Genomic DNA, 20,350 nt, shown 5'->3' on the forward strand with positions numbered 1-20,350 from the left:
TTGCTTTAGCTGAAATTCGTTGATTCTCCAGTATGAGGTTGTGCACAACATCGATGATCTGCGAAACAACAACCACTCTCGGTCTTCCAGGACGTTCCTCATCATTGGTGCTGAAGTGGCCCGTTTTAAATTTGGCAACCCAGTTCTTAACTGTGGAATATGAAGGGCTTCCCATCACCCGACTCCAGTTCAAAACACTAACCATGACTTACAAAGCCATGCACAACCTGTCTCCTCCCTACATCTGTGACCTAGTCTCCCGGTACCTACCTGTACGCAACCTCAGATCCTCACAAGATCTCCTTCTCTGCTCCTCTCTTATCTCCTCTTCCCACAATCGCGTACAAGATTTCTCCCGTGCATCCCCCATACTCTGGAACGCTCTACCTCGGCACATCAGACTCTCCCCTACTATGGAAAGCTTCAAGAGGAACCTCAAGACCCACCTCTTCCAACAAGCCTACAACCTACAATAGCCCTCAGTCCAGTAGACCACTGCGCAACCAGCTCTGTCCTCACCTATTGTACCATCACCCATACCCTATAGACTGTGAGCCCTCACGGGCAGGGTCCTCTCTCCTCCTATACTAGTCTGTTTTGTACTGTTAATGATTGTTGCACGTATACCCTCTTTCACTTGTAAAGCGCCATGGAATAAATGGCGCTATAATAATAAATAATAATAATAATAATTGATCCCCCAATGTCTGCGACATATCACCATGAATATCCTTTGTGAACTTTCCTTGCAGAAACAAGAATTTTATCCCTCCTCTGCTCTCAGTTCTGTGAATATTGCATTCGACTTCGCCATTTTGTTTTCCCGCGTGCGTAGAACACTATTGCCATAAGCAACAAACACAACATTTTGCAAACATATATTAGGCTATGTGTCCACGTTGCTTTTTACCTGCTTTTTACCTGCTTTTTTGCTGCTTTTTCAACTGCAGCGTTTAATGGCAAAATGGATGTGTTCTGCTTTTCAAGCAAAGTCTATGGGAATTTGGGTTTCTTGTGCCCACTATGCAGTTCAAACTGCAGCCTTTTTCTGGCAGAAATTTGGACAAAAACTCAGCTTTGCAGTGCAAAACCCAAATGGCAAAAACAATTGACATGCAATTGTTTTTGCCATTTGCGTTTTGAACTGCAAAGCAGAGTTTTTGACCAAATTTCCGCCAGAAAAAGGCTGCAGTTTGAACTGCATAGTGGGCACAAGAAACCCAAATTCCCATAGACTTTGCTTGAAAAGCAGAACACATCCATTTTGCCATTAAACGCTGCAGTTGAAAAAGCAGCAAAAAAGCAGGTAAAAAGCAACGTGGACACATAGCCTTAGACACACAAGGCTTTCATGTTATGTAACATTCGTTACCATAGAAACAAAAAAAGATCACAAAGCCAAAGACTTGTCAGCAGCCCCGGTAGTTGTATATCTATCTATCTTTGCACATCTTTAACACATTAAAAATCATTCATTTCAGTGTCATACTTTTTTTCTGGTACATGACACATAGTTGTCACACTGATGGCACACAAATACACACTGACAGGCACACGGATGACATATACATACAAACATGAATGGTCAAAATAAAAATGTGCCACACATGCTTTATTTAACACTAGAACTACTGAGGTAGTCATTTTGACTACTTTGCACTATGTATTTCTATATAGGTGTCACGAGTCCAGTAGTTCTAGTGTTAAACGGATGTGTTCGGAGGGCCTTAGCCCAAGTTCTCGTCAGGGGTTTGCTCGTATGCAGAAAATAAACAGCTTTTCAATAGTTTTTGGTCATTGTCAGTTTTTACCACGTCATCTATTTTTATCATGTGGGAAAAAAAATATGATGGTTCCCAAAGCTTCACCCAGCACCAGAAACGGACACCCATCTGCCGTTCGGTTTATATGGTTATTTCAATAAAAATAGTCAATGAATTTGGCCCTAAAATCGGGATGCGTCTCCATGTGGGACCCGTGAAAAGGGCCATAGACTATAACGTGTCTGTATTCTAGTCTTAAACACAACAGTGGTGTGAATGGGTCTGTGGCCGGGCCTCTTGGTGCCAATGACAAAACAGGCTTTTTATCCTCAGTCCAGTTATTGTCTATGGGACTGCTGGGAAAAGCGCAGCGCTCAGCAACTCCATAGAATGGAAAGAGCAGCGGTCCAGCCTGCACACTGCATCTCCATTCTAACAGGGATAGGTATGTTTTTAATGTACAATTCCTTTAAGACAAGGGCCGCAGAATATGAATTCTATACATAATGTACTTAAAAGTGGATCTTTATGAAATGTATTTATTATCAGGCAATCACAAGCTGTGTATCCTGGTGTACAGTAATGGCGGCTTCCTCAGCAGGCTCTCCTACATACTGCCCTCTCTCCTCTCCCCCTGCTCCGCCAATGTGCCTTTGTCCTAGACCGGAACTTCCTCAGTCTCCACCTGCGCAAAGGACTGTGGGACGGTGGGCACGGGTGAGTGTGGGGAACATGGCGTGCTGCATTGTACTGCTTCTTATGTGCCCTCAGAGACGCCGCGGCTCCGCAGACAGGTTATATATGGCGGCCGCTGCTCTCCGGGTGAGGGGCGGCTGGTTGTTTTCCCAGTGCCGTCCGGCTGTGGTACGTCTGAAATCACGAGGGTCATGTAGTGGCGGACATTGTCCGTACTGCGCATGCTCCGTGGCTCTCATATCCCCCTCAACCTCCTGGACTGAGAAGCCAGAAGAATGTCACCACATTATTACTATTTTATTTCTATAATACCTCTTATTATTTCTAGTCTACTACTATTGCTATTATAATTACTATTTTTTTTATTTTTTTCTACGTTATTACCATTTTATCAATTTTTTTTTCATAAAATTATTTTTTTCCCCACTTTTTGCTTTCAAGGGCCATAAGTTTTTCTTTTACCAACGACTGCTGCATGAGAGCTTGTTTGTTTTATATGTATGTATGTATATATATATATATATATATATATATATATATATATATATATATATATATACCATATGTTGTGTGTGTATATATATATACTGTATGTGTGTCTGTATAATATATATACCATATATTGTATGTGTGTGTGTGTATATATATATATATACTGTATGTGTGTCTGTATAATATATATATACCATATATTGTATGTGTGTGTGTATATATATATATATATATACTGTATGTGTGTCTGTATAATATATATATACCATATATTGTGTGTATGTATGTATGTGTATATATATATATATATTATATTTTTTATTTTTTTTTTTTTTTTTCAGAACACACTGTAGTTTTGAATGATGCCAGGATGATGATGAGGGAAAATGTTTAACGGAGTTGAAAAAAAAAAACCAAAAACCCACACGATTCCCTTCTTTTTCCTTCATTTATGTGGCAAAAATAACCTGTTAATGACTTTCCGGATCAGTACAATTACAATAATGCAAAAAATAGTTTAAAAAACCCCCAAACAAATGTTTTAGTATCTTGAAATTTTTTTTTTTTCTGGCGTTTTCCAAGCCACTGAACTTTTTTTTAATTTTATTATCTATCTATGTAGTTGCACTTCATGGTAGAAGTAGGTTTCTTTTGCGTGAGGAGCTGTAGCTTTTATAGAAACCATTTTGGCATACACTACTCAGACAGACCGATCTCTATAAAAATAACTTTTTTTTATTGCATTTTTGGGGGGAGGTACAGTGATTCCAATTCTAGAGTTTCAATCTTTTTTTTTTTTTTTTCTTTTCTTTAAGACGTTTACCTTTTGATAGATTTTAGTCTAGAAAAGTCCTAATGATTGTGTGCATGACACTGCAAACACAGTTAGGGCTCATGCGCACGTAACTGCAGAATATTCTGCAGCGATTTGACAGCATATGTGCGCGTCAAATCGCTGCAGAAAGTGCATAATGGATGCAGTTATTTTATTAAAAAAAAGCCGATTTCATGCTCTCTTGCTGCTGCTCCCACCATAGACAGAGTGGGAGCTGCATCCAGAACACACAAATAATTGACATGCTCATTTTATTAACGCATGGATTTGGGTCAAAATTTTAGCACCCAAATCGCTGCATTAATAAAAGCAACGTGCGCACATGTCATGCACAACCTTCATAGTTTGTGCAAGGGACACAGGATGCATGCATTTACGCTGCAGTGCAATACGCAGCGTAAATGCATGCTATTACGTGACGTGTGTACGAGCCCTTAAACCAAACCAGTTTAAAGGGAACCTGTCAGCAGAAATTTTGCAATAAACCTAAAAGATTCTCCTTCTGCAGCTCCTGGGCTGTATTCTAGCAAGGTTCCTGTTTGTTGTTGTGCCCCCTTTGAGCCCAAAATAAAGACTTTATAAAGTCTTACCTTTTTGTACGTAAATCTTTTTTTATATACATGGTTGCGGGCTCTCTTGTGTCCGTTAGTCGCCCTCCTGCCGCTTTAGGCCGTCCCCCATCGCTCATTTCCATAACTGAGGACCCCACTCAGTGCTCCCGAGGTCTCGCGCATGCACCGGTGCCACTCTCGCGGGACTGTGCACAGTGTGACCACTGGTGACGTTATTGCGCAGGCGTGAGATTATGGGCGGCGCTGTGATTGTCATCAGCAAGTACCCGCCCATAATCTTGTGCCCGCGCTTTCCCCTCTGCCTCCACTGTTCTGCGCAAGCGCTGGCCAGATGAACCCACGTCACCTCTTACCCATCTTTCCCTGGAGCAGGAAATAGATGGGAGGAGTGGAGCAGCATAACGGTGGAGGCAGAGTGAAAATCACGGGCACGAGATTATGGGCAGGTACTTGCTGATAATCACAGCGCCGCCCATAATCTCACGCCTGCGCAATCACATCACCAGCGGTCACACTGTGCACAGTGATCACTCCCGCGAGAGTGGCACTGGGCATGCGCGGGGGCCGCTGGAGCACTGGGCGGCGTCCTCAGGTATGGAAATGAGCGATGGGAGATGGTGTAAAGCGGCAGGAGGGCGACTAACAGACGCAAGAGAGCCCGCCCCCGTGTACATAAAAAAAGATTTGCATATAGAAAGGTAAGACTTTATAAAGTATTTATTTATTTTGGTCAGAAAGGGGGCACAAGAACAACAGGAACCTTTCTAGAATGCAGCCCAGGAGCTGCAGAGGGGGAATCTTTTAGGTTTATTGCAAAATGTCTGCTGACAGGTTCCCTTTAATACAAAACTGGGTAAAGAAGCGATTCTCGCTAGAGTAAATATAAAATTAATTTTATTTAATCAATTGAGTAAAATTGTTACAAAATTTTTTTTCCTTCTAAGGGACTGAAAACTACGTGGTAATTAGAAGCGGGAAAGTGCAGTGATACTTCAGAAATAAAGGCAATCTCATTTAGCAGCAAAAAAAATACAACTACACAGTAGTGATATGAATACATAAGTGTTAAATCACCATTAAATATTTAGAGAACCTGTTGACCATAAATAAATTAGGATGTAAAGTATTCAAAAATCCATATGCGTGAACTTCCAAAAAAAATTCATGTATCGTTGCCCACAGAGAAGGTAATTAAAGAAAACCACTCACCAGGATTTTCCTATGTAAAGTAAAGCCAGTGCTATACTGATGCTAGGATGCTGAATCTAGGCATACCTTTTGTTCAGAGATTGGATGTTTGTGCAAGTAAAGTTCCAGCAATGCACTGCTCTTTAATTGACCGGGGTGGGAATATGTGGGTCGGTTCTTGCTATATATTCCCACCCGTCTGTCTACCTGGGGTTCCTCACCCTGTCGCCGACTTAGGCTGTGTGCACACGTTGCGTTTTTTACCGCGGAAACGCTGCGTTTAGAACCGCAGCGGTTCAGTGGCAAATTGCATGCGTTCAGCTTTCCCAGCAAAGTGTATGAGAAAGCCGAAAAATCAGTGCACACGCTGCGTTTCTAAACGCAGCGTTTTGGATGCCAAAAATCGGTGCGGAAAGAAAAGCAGCATGTCACTTCTTTTGTGCGTTGTGGCAGCGTTCTCTCCCCCATTGAACCAATGATGTGGGTCAGAACGCAGCTACACCGCAGTTAGCTGCTTTTTTGTTGCGGTCCGCGGGCTTTGTCGGCATGCCAGAACGCAGGCATTTATCTGGAAGTGAGGTCAAGAGGTTTCCTGGCAAAGTCCTTGAAAGCCCCCGGTATCGCCAAAGTGCCCGCCCCGACCCCCCTCCCGAAAATCCAACATGGCCGCGCGCACAGTAGCGCACCGGCCGCCCTACTCCTATGATTTCTGTCGCATGTGCCTTGAGACATGCGACAGAAAAATGCCCCCCAGGCCCTGCCAGGTCACCCCCTATTCCCCCCGGTATTCCCCCTTACCTGTCCGGTCGCAGGGCTGATCCCCCGCGGCCTCCTCCTCCTTCACAGCAGACGCCGGCCGGTCACATGTGCAGAGCAGCTGACAGCCAGCACTGTGTTCAGAGAGCTGTGCTGGCTGCTCGGCAGTCTGCAGCTGTGACCCGGGGAAAGTGGGTGCAGATTTTTGGCACCCACTCTCCTCAAATGGAGGGTCTGCCCTCCTAGAAAATGGGGGATACGTTCCCTGAACGTGCCCCCATATTCTAGAAGGTCCAGAGGCGACGTGGGACGTCCAAATGGATTTCTGTGGACCCATTTTTTCAAATTTTTTGATTAAATTGGAGAACAAGGGAATGATTTGGGGAGTGTTTTTTCTGATAAAAATTTTTTTGTCATTTTTTTTTTTGCTTTTGTTTACTGTCAATTAGTTATGTCTGGTATCTGATAGACGCCGTGACATCACTAATTGCTGGGCTTGATGCTAGGTGACATTACACATCTGGTATCAACCCCATTTATTACCCCGTTTGCCAACGCACCAGGGCGCGGGATGAGTTGGGGCGAAGCGCCAGGATTGGCGCATCTAATGGATGCGCCACTTCTGGGGCGGCTGCGGCCTGCTATTTTTAGGCTGGGAAGAGTCCAATAACCATGGCTCTTCCCACCCTGAGAATACCAGACCCCAGCTGTCAGCTTCACCTTGGCTGGTGATCTAATTTGGGGGGACCCCACGTTATTTTTTTTTTTTTAATTCTTTATTTATAAATAAAAAAAAAAAGCCCGGGGAGCCCTCCAAATTGATCACCAGCCAAGATGAAGCTGCCAGCTGTGGTTTGCAGGCTACAGCTGTCTGCTTTACCCTGACTGGCTATCAAAAATAGGGGGGACCCCACGCCATTTTTTTCATTGTTTTTTTTTTTTTATAAATACTAAGCTAGGCACCCTTTAGTGCCACATGAAAGGTACTAAAGGTGCCAGCTTAGAATATGCAGGCGGGGGTGGGACGTTATATATATTTGACATCCCTTCATCCATTGACGCTTTTTAGGCTGTGTGCCCACAATCAGGGTTTGCAGCGTTATGGGCGCTGAGTGTTTTCCCTGCGTCCATAACGCTGCGTTGTGCAGTAGAAGCACAGTGGAAGGATTTTTAGAGATCCCGTGCCCACTGTGCTTCTTTTCTCCGCAGCATAAACTGACGGCGCAGCTTCCCGAGCCTCAGCATGTCAATTTATGCTGCGGAGACGAGAGTGTTCTCTGCAGGTAGCATAGAGCTCCACAGCAGCCTGAACCCAAATCGTGGGCATGGGCAGCTGCGTTCTCCCGTGGACAACATTCACATCTCTGCAGGAAGGTTGGCACTGTGTACTAGACGCCATGTCGCTGGATCATGGCCACATAGCCTTAGGCCTGTTTCACACGTCAGTGATTCTGGGACGTTTGTGCTTTTTCTTTGTCGCTCCATTGGGAGACCCAGACAATTGGGTGTATAGCTACTGCCTCCGGAGGCCACACAAAGTATTACACTCAAAAGTCTAAACCCCTCCCCTCTGCTATACACCCTCCCGTGCATCACGGGCTCCTCAGTTTTTATGCTGTGCGCGAAGGAGGCTGACATCCACGCATAGCTCCACAGCTTAGTCAGCAGCAGCTGTTGACTAGGTCGGATGGAAGAAAAGAGGGCCCATATCAGGGCCCCCAGCATGATCCCTTCTCACCCCACTCTTGTCGGCGGTGTTGTTAAGGTTGAGGTACCCATTGCGGGTACATAGGCAGGAGCCACATGCTGTTTTCCTTCCCCATCCCTTAATGGGCTCTGGGTGAAGTGGGATCCTAATCGGTCTCCAGGCACTGGGACCGTGCTCCCTCCGCAGCCCCTGGGGAATCTGCTGGACAGGAGCCGGGTATCGTCAGGGACAAGGCCCTGCTACTGTGAGGTACTCTGTGTCCCCGTGGGGACCGCGCATGCAGCGCTTGTGCCATACACACTGCAGCATTGCTGGGTGTGTTAGTGCGCCGGGGACTACCGCGCCGGCCGTGCTTATTTGCCGGCCGCGCTTATAACTTTAGTCCCTGGCTTTTGCGGCCTAGTTTCGCTTATTCCCGCCCACAGGCCTGCCAGTCAGGGGAAGGGCGGGACGCTGCACAGGACGGCAGCACTGAGGGCTGGAGCATACTCTGTATCCTCCTCCCCCCTCACTCAGCACAGTGGGGCACTGGATTCCTGCACTTTCTAGGGCACGCCCACGGCCCCCTCCTCCCCACAGAACGCCGGCAGCCATTACTGTCAGCACTTCTGACGCTGGAGAGGAGAGACAACATCAGGGGGGCCCGGGCACGGATTCTGGTGATCACACAACCGCTGTGAGCGGTCGGTAAGCAGCACCTGAGGTGCTGGCCCCACTGAGTGCCGAAGTGTACATATATATATATATATATATATGCTTGTTGTATGGTCGCACTGTTGATTTTTGGCTACTCCTAGAGAAGCCTTACAGTCCAGCCCCGGGCACTGTTCAATCATTATACCACCCCCGGACCTGCCAGTCAGGAGGAAGGGCGGGACAGTCGGGCTGACGCCGACAGTGAGGGCCGGAGCACACTTCGCTGTCCTCCGCCCCCCTCACTAATCACGCTACGGAACTGATCCCCTCAAGGACTCAGTGTCCCCTTGGGGACGGTGCAGAGAGCAGCTTCGCCTCAGACTTGGCGACTACCGCGCCGACCGCGCCTGCTTGCCGGCCGCGGTCTGTAACTTTAGTTCCCGGCTTTTGCGGCCTAGCGCCTTAAACTCCCGTCCCTGGCCCTGCCAGTCAGGGGGAAGGGCGGGACGGTCAGTAGGAGGCTAGCAGTGACGGCTGGAGCACACTTGGCTGTCCTCCGCCTCCCTCACGTTTCGCTCAGGGCACCAGATTCCCGCACTTTTGGGGTTACGCCCACGGCTCCCCCCTCCACTGTACACGCCGACAGCCATGTTTTCAGCAGCACATACTGCTTCAGGGTCGGTACACCAGGGGGCTTCTTCTCGATGCTGGGCCCCCTAGAGTGATGAACTGTATATGTGATACACTGTATATATGGCTATATAATGTTTGAATGCAGTTTCACTGGTTGAGCTTCGCCGGCGTTCCCTGTCCAGGCGGCAGGGACAGAGTTACAGCTTTGCTGAGAAACTCTCTGGGTCATTTTCACTATCCATGTCTCAGGCTAGGACAAATGGTCGGCTAAGAGACTAGGAGTTTGCAGTCCAGACCGGCCCCTTACACAGGCCCCGGGCACTGCGGGATCGCCCCAGGCCTCCCTCGGTCTGCGACGAAGCGTGTTCCTGGGGTGGCCTCTAGTTATTACGTGGTAAACTCCAGCACGAACCGCAGTCCCAGTCCGGCTAAGCAGCCTTGCTTGGAATCTTCCCCGACTTCTAGGGTCACAGCTTGAGGACCCTCTAGAGGATGGGGCGGAGGTCGCAACCCAGGACTCTGTCCGGACGTGGCTCTCAAGGCTTCACAGATTCTGTCCAGAAGCACACCTTCCCGGACAAGCGTTTTACTGAACGCCTTATAACACACGTTATTCCTTCCCCTCTGACGTTGTTAAGGTTTCGGCTCAGTGTCATAAGGTGCCCGCCAGTCTCGGACTGGCGGCTAGATCAGTAGTAGCAGTGGCTGGCGGGTCCACGCTCAAGAATGCCACGAACAGACAGATAGAACTCCTAATGGGATCCATCTATGAAGCCATAGGCGCGTCCGTTGCCCCAGCCTTTGCAGGGGTGGGCACTCCAGGCTATCTCAGCTGCTCTGTCTCAGATCAATGCGGTCATCCTGTGCTCCGCAATTAGCGTCTTTGACGTCTCAGGCGGTGGTATTTTCATCCTCCGCCGTGCACAGAGAACCTTTTCTGCATGGCGGCCCAGGTCAGGGGAGTGGTCCCCACATGTCCAAGACCGATGTAGGAGACATTCTGTCTTACGGTCATAGGATAGAGCTCAGTTCTCGTCCTCCGACTCGTTGCTTCACAGCATCTCCGTCCCCCGAGCGAGCCGATGCACGTTTCCAGTCGGTGAACACTCCGAAGGCAGGAGGAGTTGCGATCCTCGTTCCCCTTCAAGAACGTAGTCGCGGCTTTTTACTCCAGCTTGTTCGTGGTACCAGAGAGGACGGATCACTCCGCCCCGTTCTGGACTTCACACGGCTCAACGGACTGAGAACCTGACGGTTCCGGATGGAATCTCTCCGCTTGCCATCACCTTTGATGGCCCAAGGAGGTTTCCTAGCATCAATCGACATCAGGGATGCTTATTTCCACGTGCCGATTGTACCAGAATATCAGCGCTTCCTGCGCTTCGCCATAGGGAATGAACACCTTCAGTTCGTGGCACTAACTTTCGGCCTGGTGACAGCCCTACGGGCCTTCACCAAGGTCATGACAACGGTGGTAGCGGTCCTACTCTCTCAGGCAATCTGCTGGTCAAGGCCCCCTCTCGGATGGCATGCCAACACAGTCTGAACATTGCTCTAGAGACTCTCCAGAGATTCGGGTGGTTCATCAATTTTTCCTAAAGTCAAAATTGACACCGGCCCAATCACTGACATATCTCGGCATGGAGTTTCATACTCTCTCAGCGATAGTGAAGCTTCCGCTGGACAAACAGCGTTCACTACAGACAGGGGTGCAATCGTTCCTTCGAGCCCAGTCACACCCTTGAGGCACCTCATGCACTTCCTAGAGAAGTTGGTGGCAGCAATGGAGGCAGCTCCGTTTGCGCAGAGTCATCTGCGCCCACTTTAATGGGACTTTCTCCGCAAATGGGACAGCACATCGACGTCCCTCGACAAGAACGTTGCTCCTTCTCGGGCAGCCATGGCCTCCCTTCAGTGGTGGCTTCTTCCCACTCTTGTCGAAGGAAAAATCCTTCCTGCCCACATCCTGGGCTGTGGTCACGGCGGACGCGAGTCTGTCAGGGAGTCTTCCTCCACCACAGGGCTCAGGGTACATGGACTCAGCAGAATCCTCCCTCCAGATCAATGTTCTGGAGATAAGGGCAGTGTTCTAGCCCTAATAGCGTTCCAGCCATGGCTGGAAGGCAGGCAGATCCGAATTCAGTCGGACAACGCCACGGCGGTGGCATACATCAACCACCAAGGCGGCACAAGCAGTCGGCAAGCCTTCCAGCAAGTCCGGCGGATTCTGCTGTGGGTGGAAGCCACAGCCTCCACCATCTCCGCAGTTCACATCCCGGGCGTAGAAAACTGGGAAGCAGACTTTCTCAGTCGCCAGGGCATGGACGCAGGGGAATGGTCTCTTCGACCGGACGTGTTTCAAGAGATTGTTGCCGCTGGGGGAAGCCGGACGTCGACCTATTGGCGTCCCGGCACAACAACAAGGTCCCGGCATTCATGGCACGTTCTCAAGATCACAGAGCTCTGGCGGCAGACGCATTCTGAATTCTGCGGCCCTCAACCTGACTGCGTAGCCATTGAGTACTGGATCCTAGCGTCTTCAGGGTTATCTCAAGAGGTCATTGCCACTATGAGACAGGCCAAGAAACCAACGTCCGCCAAGATCTACCACAGGACGTGGAAGATCTTCTTATCCTGGTGCTCTGATCAGAGTTTTACTCTCTGGCCATTCGCCTTGCCACTTTCTGTCCTTCCTTCAATCCGGAATGGAAAAGGGGTTGTCTCTCGGTTCCCTTAAGGGATAAGTTTCGGCGCTTTCTGTGTTTGTTTCAAAAGCGTCTAGCCAAACTCCCTCAGGTACGCACGTTCCTGCAGGGGGTTTGCCACATAGTCCCTCCTTACAAGCGTCGGCTAGAACCCTGGGATCGGAACAGGGTGATACCGGCTCTTCAGAATCCACCCTTCGAGCCAATGAGGGATATTCTCTTTCACGCCTTTCGCAGAGGGTGGTCTTCCTAGTGGCAGTCACGTCACTCCGCAGAGTGTCTGACATAGCAGCGCTGTCATGTAAAGTCCCCCTTCCTGGGGTTTCACCAGGACAAGCTGGTTCTGCGTTCGGTTCTGGAATTTCTCCCGAAGGTGGTATCCTCTGGTCATCTCAATCCGGATATCTTCTTACCTTCTTTTGGTCTCATCCGGTTCACCAACGTGAAAAGGATTTGCACTTGTTAGGTCTGGTGAGAGCACTCAGACTCTACATTTCTTGTACGGCGCCCCTGCGCCGCTCGGATGCGCTCTTGTCCTTGTCGCTGACCAGCGTAAAGGGTCGCAAGCTCCCAAGTCAACTTGGCTCGGTGGATCAAGGAACCAATTCTTGAAGCCTACCGTTCTGCTGGGCTTCCGGTTCCTTCAAGGCTGAAGGCCCATTCTCCCAGAGCCGTGGGTGCGTCCTGGGCGTTGCTGCACCAGGCTACGGCTCAGCAGGTCTGTCAGGCGACTACCTGGTTGAGTCTGCACGCTTTCACGGAGCACTATCTAGTGCATACCTACGCTCGGCAGATGCCAGCTTAGGTAGGCGAGTCCTTCAGGCGGCGGTTGCCCACCTGTAGGAAGGGGCCGTTTTACGGCTCTATTACGAGGTATTCTTTTACCCACCCAGGGACTGCTTTTGGACGTCCCAATTGTCTGGGTCTCCCAATGGAGCGACAAAGAAGAAGGGAATTTTGTTTACTTACCGTAAATTCCTTTTCTTCTAGCTCCAATTGGGAGACCCAGCACCCGCCCCTGTTCCCTTCGGGCTGTTATTCTTTGTGTACACATGTTGTTCAGATTGAATTGTTCTTGGTCATGGTTTCAGTTCTCCGAACATCCTTCGGATTGAATTTACCTTAGACCAATTTATAAGTTTCCTCCTTCCTGCTTTTGCACCAAAACTGAGGAGCCCGTGATGCACGGGAGGGTGTATAGCAGAGGGGAGGGGTTTACACTTTTGAGTGTAATACTTTGTGTGGCCTCCGGAGGCAGTAGCTATACACCCAATTGTCTGGGTCTCCCAATTGGAGCTAGAAGAAAAGGAATTTACGGTAAGTAAACAAAATTCCCTTCTTTTTAAACATACCAGAATCACTGACATACGCAGACCCATTATAATGAATGGGTCTGCTCACACGTCAGTGATTTTACACTGCACGTGTCTCCGTGCGGCGTACCCGCGTGTGCGTGATTGCCGCACGGAGACATGTCCATTTTTTTCTGGCATCACTGATGTTCCACGGACCACGCAGTGGTGTGGTCCGTGAAACACGTGCCAGAAAAAAACGTGCTTTTGAAATAAAAATCATTTTAACTCACCCAGCGTCCAGCGATGTCCTCTGCAGCCCGTGCAGCTTGCTGCTTCTGAGCCGGCTCATTATTGTCGCGCATATTCATGATGCACGACACAGCCGACCCGGAAGTAGCTGCTGCGGGGGTCAGCACCAGCCGGATGTTGCACCGCGGGAGCGATCAGCACCATGGAGAGCGGGAGCGGGCACAGGTGAGATGATTACTGAGTGCAATCACGGGCCACGGAGAACGGAGCCCGGATTGCACTTAGACAACCCACGTGTGCCGTGATTCACGGCACACAGAGGGACATGTGCGTGTTTTACACGCCAGTGAAAAACGTCAGTGTTTTTCACTGACGTGTGAAACGGGCCTAAAAGTGAGAATATTGTTGCTACAGCAACATTTTGGGGGAAGTAGCTGTGGATTCAAAATGCTTAATATACTCCTGAATAAAATCCTTGAGGGGTGCAGATTCCAAAATGGGGTCACTTGTGGGGGTTTTCTGACGTATAGGTACCCAAGGGGCCCTGCTAATGTGACATGGTGCACGAAGTTTATTTCAACTTTTCCAAAATTCAAATGATGCTCCTTCCATTCCAAGCCCTCCCATTTATCCAAACAGAATGTGGAGAAGGAAATGACATCACAGGTTTTTTTTTCCAAAGGTCTGTGTTCAACCAACTTTATTAACACTGACAAGTCTTAAAAAACGCACCTAAAAAAACGCATGAAAAACGCATGCGTTTGATGCGTTTTTTCTCAAAAAGCATTGTTTACAATTCTCCCCTCTGCCAGAGGGTGCATTTTTTTCCGCGCTGAAAAAAACGCAACGTGTGCACATAGCCTTAGACATTAAGGCTAGGCACGCACTTTGCGTTCTCCTACTTGCAGTTCCAGAAGCACATTTTTCCCCTAATTGATGTGACCAAAGTTGCCTTTTTCATTATTTTAGCGCTGAAAACGCATGCGTTTTTACCGCGTTTTGAGCGCTTTTTATCTGCGTTTCCACCTGCGCTTTGATGCGTTTTGTCCATCATGACATTGCTAAATAAAGTTTAAATATTCAAACTTATTGAAAAAATTTGAAAAAAAAGGATCAAATCTATATTAATAGGAAAAAACATGAAAATTGATTTAAATTAATGATTTTATAGCGGTAATCTGATATTTTATGGATAAATAGGAAATTTATTGAATTTCTTATTTTTATTTGACGGACTATGTGTGTAAATGGACATATATCATTATTTTGATGTCCAAAACGCATGTTTTCTGCACTGAAAAAGCAGGGAAAACGCTGGAATTTGCAAGATTCTTGGTTTTCGCAATTTCTCATTGACTTCAATGTTAGCAAAACGCACCTAATGGCAAAAACAATTGACATACTCCTTTGAATGCATGGTTTTTGCCACAAAATATGCAAATTAAACGCAGCATTTAAAAACGCAAAGTGGGGTCTAGAAACCCCCATTTTCCATAGACTTTGCTGTGAAATCAAAACGCATGCCTTTTGGCATGAAAAAGGTGCTTCTCAAAATGGACCTAAAAAGCAGTGGAAACGCAAAGTGCGTGCCTAGCCTAATTCCGACACATGTGCAGTAGCATTTGTAAGTATTGTAGAAAACTCTTCACTAAGATGGCGTCTGAGTGGAAACCTGTATATTCACTGCACTGACCGTGGACCCGGAAGTAGCAGCAGCGGAGACAGGTAAGCATACAAGTTCATGCTGTCCGTCTGCTCTCTGGATGTCACACAGCTAGCACATGTAGAACACACGCACACAAGGATGGCCTTACGTACCTGCACCACAAACCGTCACGTGCGTTAAATGAAAGAGGCCTAATACAGCTTTCTGTTAGGCGTACACACCGTAAGATTATGGGGCAGGGTAGACAGCCCCTCCTACCGTTCCTTTCACCCAGCTTGTTCCAGGGGCATGTCAGTGTGGGGGATTGCTGTCCTTTTATATAGCCCATTGTTAAATCCCCTGTGAAAATTCCATGTCATGAGTCACATGACTCTTGGAAGATACGCACCAGTGTCCATTGCGAGAGGTGTAAGCGGCGCATAGCTTGCCTCACAGGTCCTTCCCATCTGAACTACTTTTTTACCCACAGTTTTGTATCAAACAGAGGGTTTGGTTTAAATATTTTGATAGATTATAATTTTGCAAATAGAATACCAAAAGATGCATATAACCCCTTCCCAACATATAACCTTAGTACTTCATGGATGGAAAGAGGTTCCTGCAAAATGGCGCAAATGTACATCATGGTGAATGCGCAGGAACAGGAGCTGTGTCTGCACAATCGCTGCTGGGAGCTCAGCATTAGTTATAGCCAAGCGCCGACTGTCTTAGTCATGGACGGTCCCTTCGTGCGCCTGGCTGTTTAACCCCCTAAATGCTGTGATCATGGCAGCATTTGGGAGGCAGGGAGAAGGAGTACGGTCCCTATCCCACCCGATTGGACCCCCACGATGTAGTGATTGGTAAATCAACAAAGACAAATTGTCCCCCAATAGAAGGAAACAATCAAGTGGTTAATGCTAAAATTAAATATTTTAATTAATTAAAATGTTTTTAAAATAAAAAACAGATATTCCTGAGAGGGACCCAATAAATACCCAGATATAATGCAATTCACATACAAGGAAGGATGTAAAAAAATTAATATGTTGCACTCAAATTATAATGTTACAAAACAATGCACCAACCCTGGCCCACATATAAATGGTATATAGAAAAGTGTTGCTGGTAAAAACCCCATACAATCACTGTAAACAAAGGGCTCTCAATAAGCTGCCAGAGTAAACATAAAGTGCACCATAATCGGAAGAAATGCATGGACATCCACAATCCCTAGTATAAGAACATAGAAAATACTGCACACCCAAGGTTAAAATTGCAAGTTTTACCTGGAAGGTAACAATCAATAGCCTGGGTAACAGGTCCCTACACCCAGGCTATAGTTACCTTCCAGGTAAAATTTGCAATTTTAAGTAAATGGAAACGTTGCAAAAACTTCTTTTTATCATACAGCGGACAAAAAAGTGAATAACATGCAATCAAAAAGTCATATGTAAATAAAATTGGTACCACTGTTTTTTGCGACGTTTTTGTGCGTTTTTGGGTGCGCAGTATGGGAATACTAGACTGGAAAATACAATGAACTATCTGAAAAAGTGAAAAAACATGAAAAATGGAATATGCATAACTGCTATGAATAATAGGACTATAAGAGATGTTTAGCCATTGTATTGATTAATGCAAAAGAGCCTCAAAACCAACCCCAAGGTAATCTCTATTTTAGGGGGCCCTAGTCTATATGTAACCTCACCAGTTAAAATACTTGCACCATGTTCACACCATTCATGTTCCAGACATACATTCTATACTTTCATTTTTGCTGTCCGCACACAGCTTCTTTTTTTTTTCTATTTTTAGCTGCGTTTTTGAGCTAAAAAAAAATGGCCATGTCAATTCTTTCTTGCATTTTACTGCATTTTTTCACCCATTCAATGCATTGGAAAAAAACACAGTGATAAAAAACGCAGCCAAAAACGCACCGAAACATGGAAAAAACGCATGCATTTTTACTGATGCGTTTTTGTCACGGGTGAGGTTTTTTGTGGCCAAAACACAGCGTTTTTGAGAAGTGCAAAAACGTCATAGTGCACATATGGCCTTATGGTGTAAAAAGCAGCAAAACATTAAAAAAAAAACTATATAAATGTGGTATTGCTGTAATCCCACTGACCCAAAGAGTAAAGATGTTTTAATCACTGAAAGGACAGATAACAGCATTAAAAAAAAAACAGTTTTTGAATTGCTATTTCTTCTGCTTCACAAAAAGCCAAATAGAAAGTGATCAATAAATATTGTGGCCCAAAATGATACCAATAAAACTCCCAACACATCCCTTAAAAAACAACCACTCACATGACTGTCAGCAGAAAAGAAAACTGTAGCCTTTAAAATTTGGTGGTACAAAAAACATTTTGTTGTGTAAAGCAGGGATTACGTGTAAGGGGTGCTTCATACACAGCGAGATCGCTGCTGAGGCACGGTTTTTGTGACGCTGCAGTGACCTCATTAGCGATCTCGCTGTGTGTGACACTGAGCAGCGATCTGGCCCCTGCTGTGAGATCGCTGCTCGTTACACACAGCCCTGGTTCGTTTTTTTATTGTTGTTCTCCCGCTGATAAGCACACATCGCTGTGTGTGACAGCGAGAGAGCGACGAAATGAAGCAAGCAGAGAGCAGGAGCCGGCAGCTGCGGTAAGCTGTAACCAGGGTAAACATCGGGTAACCAAGGTGGTTACCCAATATTTACCTTCGTTACCAGCCTCCGCCGCTCTCACGCTGCCTGTGCTGCCGGCTCCTGCTCTCTGCACATGTAGCTGCAGTACACATCGGGTTAATTAACCCGATGTGTACTGTAGCTAGGAGAGCAGGGAGCAAGCGCTAAGCAGTGTGTGCGGCTCCCTGCTCTCTGCACATGCAGCGACGTTATGATCGCTGCTGCGTCGCTGTGCTTGACAGCTAAGCAGCGATCATAACAGCGACATACAAGGTCGCTGTTGCGTCACAGAAAATGGTGACGTAACAGCGACGTCGTTGTCGCTATGTGTGAACCCAGCCTTAGGCTGTGTCCGCACTTTGCGTTTTCACCTGCTTTTCTGTAGCGTTTTGAACTGCAGCGTTTTCATGCCAAAATGCATGCGTTTTGATTTTCCAGCAAAGTCTATGGGAAAAGTGGATTTCTTGTGCGCACTTTGCAGTTCAAAACGCTCCATTTTAATTTGCATTGTTTTGTGCAAAAACTCTGCATTCAAAGAAGCAGCATGTCAATTGTTTTTGCCATTTGGGCTGCGTTTTGCTAACATTGAAGTCAATGATAAGTTGTAAAAAGCAAGAAACATCAAAATGCCAGCGTTTTACATGCTTTTTAGCTGCAGAAAACATGCATTTTAAACTACATAAACGCATGCGTTTCTGCCATCAAAATAATGGAATGATATGTCCCTTTAGGCTACTTTCACACATCCGGTTTGAGCCCTGCGGCTCAATCCGGCTGTGAAAACTATGCAACGGATGCGGTGAAAACACCGCATCCTTTGCATCAGTTTTTACATGCGGCCGGTCCGGTTTTTTCCGGTTGCGGCATGCTACTGAGCATGCGCAGTGGAAAATACCGCATGCGGCGACCGGATGCGGTTTTTTCCGCATCGCGCCGCATCCGGCCTCCATAGGGATGCATTGAAAAATGCGCCGCAGCGGCCGGATGCGGCGCGATGCGGTGTTTTTTGCCGGAGCAAAAAACGTTGCAGGGTACGTTCGATCCGGCCGCCGCATCGGCTAAATCTGCCGCATGCGGCAAAAACCGGACCGAACGCAAGCCCCTACGGCACAATGCGGCACTAATGTAAGTCAATGCAAAAAAACCCGCAATCGGCGTTACAAAAGCCGGTTGCGGTTTTTCTGCAGAACGCCGTATTGTGCCGCAGAGCAAAAATCCGGATGTGTGAAAGTAGCCTAAGGCTACTTTCACACATCCGGTTTGAGCCCTGCGGCTCAATCCGGCTGTGAAAACTATGCAACGGATGCGGTGAAAACACCGCATCCTTTGCATCAGTTTTTACATGCGGCCGGTCCGGTTTTTTCCGGTTGCGGCATGCTACTGAGCATGCGCAGTGGAAAATACCGCATGCGGCGACCGGATGCGGTTTTTTCCGCATCGCGCCGCATCCGGCCTCCATAGGGATGCATTGAAAAATGCGCCGCAGCGGCCGGATGCGGCGCGATGCGGTGTTTTTTGCCGGAGCAAAAAACGTTGCAGGGTACGTTCGATCCGGCCGCCGCATCGGCTAAATCTGCCGCATGCGGCAAAAACCGGACCGAACGCAAGCCCCTACGGCACAATGCGGCACTAATGTAAGTCAATGCAAAAAAAACCGCAATCGGCGTTACAAAAGCCGGTTGCGGTTTTTCTGCAGAACGCCATATTGTGCCGCAGAGCAAAAGTCCGGATGTGTGAAAGTACCCTTACACACACACACATAGTCCAACAATTAAATTAATGAAAAAATATATATTTATTGGAATTATAGCGATAAATAGTATAAAACCGCTATAATTATATTAAAAATAACTATTTTCGTTATGTAAATCATAACGAAAATAGTTATTTTTAATATAATTATAGCGGTTTTATACTATTTATCGCTATAATTCCAATAAATATATATTTATCATTAATTTAATTGTTGGACTATGTGTGTGTGTGTGTGTGTGTGTGTGTAAAGGGACATATCATTCCATTATTTTGATGTCAGAAACACGATCATTTTTTTTTTCCCCTTTTTTCATAGTGTTTGTATGTCAAAGCTTTATTTAGTAGTGTCTTTGTAATCAAAACACATCTGACTTTAACCCCTTAGTGACGGAGCTAATTTTCACCTTAATGACCAGACCAAATTTTGCAATTCTGACCAGTGTCACTTTATGAGGTTATAACTCTAGAACGCTTCAACGGATCCCGGTGATTCTGAGATTGTTTTTTCGTCACATATTGGACTTCGTGTTAGTACCAAATTTAGGACAATATTTTTTGCGTTTATTTATGAAAAAAATTGAATATTGGCAAAAATTTTGAAAATTTTGCAATTTTCAACTTTTGAATTTTTATACCGTTAAACCAGAGATTTCTGTGACACAAAATAGTTAATAAATAACATTTCCCACTTATCTACTTTACATCAGACCAATTTTGGAAACAAAATTTTTTTTTGTTAGGAAGTTAG

At 46.6% G+C, this 20,350-nt stretch overlaps 1 protein-coding gene across 2 annotated transcripts in view; it reads left to right on the plus strand.

Annotated features, from left to right (window-relative positions):
* Positions 1-2,391: 2,391 nt before the first annotated feature.
* SIRT4 (sirtuin 4) overlaps positions 2,392-20,350 on the plus strand; it is a 39,024-nt gene continuing 21,065 nt past the window's right edge. Inside the window, exon 1 of one of the 2 annotated variants that reach the window (XM_075341745.1) lies at positions 2,392-2,480. The gene's annotated coding sequence lies outside the window, so the exon portion shown is untranslated. The other variant, XM_075341746.1, reaches the window with a different exon arrangement.

This window comes from Anomaloglossus baeobatrachus, chromosome 1, assembly GCF_048569485.1.
Source record: "Anomaloglossus baeobatrachus isolate aAnoBae1 chromosome 1, aAnoBae1.hap1, whole genome shotgun sequence".
Classification (NCBI taxonomy): domain Eukaryota; kingdom Metazoa; phylum Chordata; class Amphibia; order Anura; family Aromobatidae; genus Anomaloglossus; species Anomaloglossus baeobatrachus.